Here is a 6,812-nt window from a genome sequence, read left to right on the forward strand (position 1 = left end):
AAAAGCGATATTACGCTTTTGTTATGATAGATTTTAGAAATATTCTTTTTTTATAATATGCTAATTAGACCAGACATCCTTCCGGACGAGGGAAGCCCGTGTCCCTGGTGCCAGAGGAAAGCCGGTGCCAGCAGCCGGGGGAAGGAAGGCCTACTCTTGCACGAATTTCGTGCATCGGACCTCTAGTAGTATATAATTGAGTCCAAATAGTAAAAATAGGCTGGAGTGACAGCCTGAGTAAGAACAGGATAGTTTCTTTCATTTTTTACATCTCAACAACTACAATAAACTCAGTACCTTAAAAAGTAGTTTCCCAAACATTGATTTGGGGAGAGGAGGAGAATTGGGGTTCTGCAGGCAGGGGTGTTTGAGAGGGGGCTAGAGAATAATTACAGAAACATGACATATAGTAGTATTTTTAACCAAACTATTGATACTTAAAAATATCAACTCTTGCCTGGCCGGTGTGGCTCAGTTGAGTGTCAACCTGTGCTCCGGGAGGTCACTGGCTCAGGGCACATGCCTGGGTTGCGCGCTGATCCCCAGTGGAGGCCGTGCGGGGCATGACCAGTCAGTTTCTATATCTTTCTCTCCCTTCCTCTCTTTAAGGAAAAAAAAAATCAACTCTTATGAAACACAGAGGTCTATTTAGTAGGGTACTATTACAGCTGGCAATAATAAACTAAAGACAATAACAATACAGACATACCTCATTTTATTGCACTTTGCTTTACTGCACTTCAGTTTGACACACTGAAGGTTTGTGGCACCCCTGGGTTGAGCAAGTCTAGTGGCACCATTTTTCCAACAGCATTTGCTCACTTCATATCTCTTTGTCACATTTTGGTAATTCTCACAATACTTCAAATGTTTTCATTATTGTATTTTTTGTGATCTGTGATCAGTGATCTTTGATGTTATTGTTGTAATTATTTTGGGGTGCCATGAACCATGCCATATAAGATGGAGAACTTAATAAATGTTGTGTGTCTGACTTCTCCATTGACTGGCCAATCCCCCCATCTTTCTCCCTCTCCTCAGACCTTCGTATTCCCTGAGACACAAAATTGAAAGTAGGCCAATTAGTAAGCCTACAACAGCCTCTAAGTGTTCAAGTGAAAGCAAGAGTTGCATGTCTCTCAGTTTCAATCAAAAACTAGAAATGATTAAGCTTAGTGAGGAAGGCATGTTGGAAGCTGAGCTAGGCCAAGAGCTAGGCAGGCCTCTTGTGCCAGTTAACCAAGTTGTGAATGCAAAGGAAAAGTTCTTGAAGAAAATTAAAAGTGCTACTGCAGTGACCACATAAATTATAAGAAAGCCTTATTGCTGGTATGGAGAAAGTTTTAGTGGTTTGGATAGATTGAACCAGCCATAATATTCCCTTAAGCCAAACCCTACTCCAGAGCAAGGCCCTAATTCTCTTCAGTACTATGAAGGCTGGGAAGGTGAGGAAGCTGCAGAAGAAAAGTTTGAAGCTAGCAGAGGTTGGTTCGTGATGTTTAAGGAAAGAAACAGTCTCCATAAAAGTGCAAGGTGAGCCCATGCAGTATGGCTCGATGGTTGAGCATTGACCAGGAAGTCACAGTTCGATTCCAGGGTACATGCCCAGGTTGTGGGCTCAATCCCCGGTAAGGGACATGCAGGAGGCAGCCGATCAATGATTCTCTCTCATCACTGATGTTTCTAGCTCTCTCTCCATCTCCCTTCCTTTCTGAAATCAATAATATATATACAGCAAGTGCTGATGTAGAAGCTGCTGCAAGTTATCCAGAAGTTGGCAGAATAGAAAGGAAAGGAGAAAATGAAACAACCATTCTGATTTTTTTCTATTCAATCTGATTTTTCATTGGCCAAGTTCTCAAACTTTATGAGTGAATAAATGCCACACCTGCATCCCTGAATCCTTAGTTACAACCAATGAATGTCGGAACTAACATCCCTTACTTGTTATATCCTGATATAAAAACAACCTGGCAAAAAGTGTTCTAGGATCTACTTTTTAAAATCCTGGACCATTAAGAAAGTTGGGAGGGCAGCCTGGGGGTTCACAGAACTTAGGAGCTTCCTCTTACAGATCAATGCAGAGAGAACCCCCTAGCTGAGCCAATGCGGGACAACTTTATAAAAAACAGACAACTGTTTATCCATACAAAAGAAAATCTTTCTACCAGTAGTAATGTATTAACATCTTAGCAGCTTTTCCATTATGAATCTGACATTTCCTTCTTCAAAGCCCAGTTTGAGCGCTTTTCATTTTGAAAATGAAATAATAAAGCCATCAACACACAATAAAAGCTATGCAATATTTATAATCAGGGGTTTTTAGAGTGTATTTTATGTTAAAGAAAAGATTGAATTTCTAGGCCTTCCCTTATAACTCCCTTAAAACCTTCAGCTTTAAAATGAGAGACTCAAATTCTTCTCTCTGATCTTAATTTTTATGTGGCTTCTTATTTCTTTTTTATCCCCTCTAAAACTTAAAATCCCCTCAACATCGCTTCAACTGCTCCCATTGAACTGGAAGCAGGCTGATCTTTTTATGGTGGGTAATGGATTTAGTTTGATTGCTGACACAGGAACAATGAGAGGATAAACAATTCCATTGTGGCCATGAAATTCCCCATCTGTTGAGTGCGGTCATGACTGAAGAACGCTGGGCAGAGACACATGAATGAACCCACCATGCCTGATGTTAAGGACATCAGTCATACAAGCTGAACATGTGGCTTCATAAATCAAGAGCTAATAGCAACTTTGATTGCTCATGTCATTAACTCGCCAGCCGTTTAAATACCTAAAAATTTACCATAATGTTGAGCATAGGGACCTGATTTGCAATTTGGATCTTACCAAGAAACCAGAGGTAGCAAGGGAAGCCAAGAGTCATTTTCTAAGTTATTAAAAAAAACAAAACAAAAAACTGTATTAAACACCAATGACTTTATCTGGGGGAGAGGGGACTTTTTCAGATGCACAGATATTTGCAGATGAAATATATGATGTCTAAAGTTGGTTTCAAAATAAAATGGGAGTAAATCAAGATATAGATGAAAAAAAGGTTGCCCATCAGTTGCTCATTGATAAAAATGAGTTATGGAAAGCTGGGGTTTATTATACTATACTAGAGGCCCATTGCACAAATTCGTGCATGGGTGGGGTCCAGCCAGCCCGCCTGATTGGGCGATCAGGCCGATTGGGCTGGGCTGGGCTGGCCAGGGGAGGGGCCATGGGCGGTTGGCCGGCCGGCCCGCCCCCTGATTGAACTCCCAGTCGAACTCTTAGTCGAGGGGACAATTTGCATATATAGCCTTTTATTATATAGGATTCTTCACTTTTGTATATGTTTAAAAGTATTCAAAATGGGAAGTTTTTACAAATTGAGTAAGCTGGAAAATGGGAACTTGCATTGTATAGTACAAGCATTGTTGCCTAATTCTATCTTTTCTTAAAGAAAAAGAAAAGATTATGCTCACACAACAGTTCAAGCATTGAACAAGGCAAATAAGCCATCCTCGCTAAACAGGAAAGCAACACATTTCAGAGGGAGATCAGGCAACACCTACTGTGGTTTTTCAGAAACCAACATCACTGAGGAGAACCACCTTGCCCAAGGTCACGCCTCTTCCCAAGGTGGCCACCCTCCAGTGAGTCAAGAAGGAGGTCAGCCGAAACCGGTTTGGCTCAGTGGATAGAGCGTCGGTCTGCGGACTGAAGGGTCCCAGGTTCGATTCCGGTCAAGGGCATGTACATTGGTTGCGGGCACATCCCCAGTAGGAGGTGTGCAGGAGGCAGCTGATCGATGTTTCTCTCTCATCGATGTTTCTAGCTCTCTATCCCTCTCCCTTCCTCTCTGTAAAAAATCAATAAAATATATTTTAAAAAAAAAAAGAAGAAGGAGGTCAATTTGGAGGCCTTACTTAGCATAAAGAACAGGATACTCAATTAGATTTGAATTTCAGCAAACAACATAAATTTTAGTATAAGTATGCCCCATGCAATATTTGAGATATACATATACTAGGAGCTCTATTCTTCTTAAATTAAAACTTAACTGGGTAATGTATATTCTATCTGACTACCTATACTCCAAGCACCTGCCCTCATATAAGGAGTCTTCTTCACCCACAAAGAACATCACTTTGCATAAGTTAAAGATCGAAACCACCTCTCTCTCGCTCTCTCTCGCTCTCTCTCTCTCTCTCTCTCTCTCTCACACACACACACACACACACACACACACACACACACACACACGAACTGGAAGTTGAATGTTATACCTGCTAAAATTACAAAGTGTATCTCCACAGTCTGGTGCCCCCAAGTCTGCAAAGACTAGCACTGTGGCATGGTGGGGAGTCCAGGCTTTGGAGTCATGACTAACCTGGGTTAGGGACTATTTTCTGTCAAATGGTAGTAAGCCCACCTTGCAGGGGTGTTGTAGGGCGAATCCATAAAGTGCTTGGTACATAATAGGTATCCAACAGTAAATTATCCGCGTAGTGTCTGGCACATGATGAATTCTATAAACGTGCCGTGAATGGGTGAACACTGCAAGGTGCAAGCCAGGAACGGCAGACCACCATTCACACTGAAGGCCCCTCTGCTCGGCCAACAAGTCCACATCCCCCGATGGTTTTAAAGCCCTGTATAGTCCATACTCCTGGGAACCACTCCAGGTCTTCAGAATCAGAAGGAACAGCGTGTAGGGCCCAGGCATGGGGTGTTTATCAAGCTGCTTAGCAGAGCTGATGTGCAGCCAGGCTTCAGAACCACATATCCAATTCTTGGAGGAGCACTTGGTCAAGAATCCTCTTCTCTTCAGAAGTGGTTCTCAATCTCTACCAAATCTCAGAAGCCCTGGAGAGCTTGTTCAAACAGATTGTTGGGCTCTCTACCCCAGAGTTTCTGGTTGTGGTTGGAGGGCAGGGAGCTGAGAATTTGCCTAACAAATTGCCAGGTGCTGCTGACCTGCGGTCTGGGGACAATTTGAAAACCACCTCACTGTATCTAAACCCTACCTGCATATTATAATCACTAGCAGTGTTTTTTATACATTGACTTGGGCCCTAGGGAATCATATTTAAATAATCTGGGGTGGGTGTGGAGGCACCTGAATGCCTCATAATTCTAATGCAGGTCAGGAACATCTGTTCTCCTTACCTGAACTCTCTGCTCTCACACCCTGTACACCTTGGGACCAGCAAGGAGGGCTTCACAGGGGGTCCTTAGAAACTCGGTCTCTCAGGCCCACCCCAGACCTGTGGAATCAGAATCTGCACTTTAACAAGAACCCCAGTGAATCCCACGCACATTAAAGCCTACACGGAACTTCTCAGAGAGGACTTCTTCAGCACCTTTGAGAGGGTGGATCTGCAGAGCTCCCAGGTTGGAGAGAGAAACAGAATTAGCAACTCTCAGCTCTTCCCCTTACCCAAACAGGTAACCAAGCATTTTGCAGAGCACACAGTAAAGAAATAAAGGCTCCCATTGACATTAATTGATTGCCCTGGAGTAAGTACAGAAGCAGATTTTTATTTTGGTTATTTTGAATTTTTATGAGTTTACTTGAACCAAACTAACAACATACGCCAGGGAGCAAGATCTCAAATGTCCCAGAGTAAGTTTTGTAGCTTCTTCTATGCGTTTGAAATTACAGGATCATTAACGAGATTATGTGCTTTCTTGCGGGTGGTGATTTCAAAAGGTGGGTTAACCTAGATGCACAGAAACAATGGACAGAGCTTGCTCGAGGCAAAGACAAACCTTTTACTAAAAAGTTAGGCACCTGGGACATGACTTCCCACCATGACCTGTCCAGTTAGGAATTTATTGTTACCTTACATAGAAATCCTTTTCTTTTTTTGTCCATAATTCACCCTTTTGGTAATAAACCAATCCGAATGGTGCATCATTGACCAACCTTTGGGTGGGATTGTGTGGTCTCACAGCACTAGGAAGGCTCATTCCTAGGAAGTCTCAATATTGATGTTGTCTTGTTGATCACTGTGAATGGGGAAATACTGTTACCATGGGATCTGAATTGAGGCAGAATTTTCCCCAAACAGGAAGGGCAGGTAAGTGGAAGGCAGTCAGCCACAAAGCAAGAATTTTAAAGGGTTATAAGTGAACATCCATGTGCCAACCGTGTAGAACTCTCAGCAGTGACTTTCCAAAATCTCAGAGAAGACCCCAGGCCAGCACAGACCTCCCTTACTTACTTAGTCTGGTCCTGGACAGAGGTTGTTACCAGTACTCATAGGTGTGATGTATACCTACTATTGTGTACGGATTATAGATTTTGTATTCCAAAATGAGGACTCAGTCATTCACCCCTCCAGACTTTGTAAAGTACCTGGGCTAAAAGGACCCTAATGGTGTAATATGATCAAGATTCTGGACTCAAAGCACAAAAGCCAAACAGGATCATGTTGGCAAAAATTTTAAGGATTAGTAATATCGAGTATTGCCAAGGGTGTGAGGAATAAGCCCCTCATATCCTATTGTGAAAGTGTCAACTGATGAAAAAATTTTGGAAGGCAATTTGGAAAAATCCCTCAAATTTTTAAAATATTTTTATTGATTTCAGAGAGGAAGGGAGAGGGAGAGAGAGAGATAGAAACATCAATGATGAGAGAGAATCATTGATTGGCTGCCTCCTGCACACCCCCTACTGGGGATCGAGCCCACAACCCAGGCATGTGCCCTTGACTGGAATCAAACCTAAAGACCCTTCAGTCCTCAGGCCAATGCTCTATTCATTGAATCAAACCAACCAGGGCCCTCAAAGCATGCATAAGCTATGATCCACACTC

The sequence above is a fragment of the Cnephaeus nilssonii genome (assembly GCF_951640355.1).
Source record: "Cnephaeus nilssonii genome assembly, chromosome: 18".
In the NCBI taxonomy this organism is placed as follows: Eukaryota; Metazoa; Chordata; class Mammalia; order Chiroptera; family Vespertilionidae; genus Cnephaeus; species Cnephaeus nilssonii.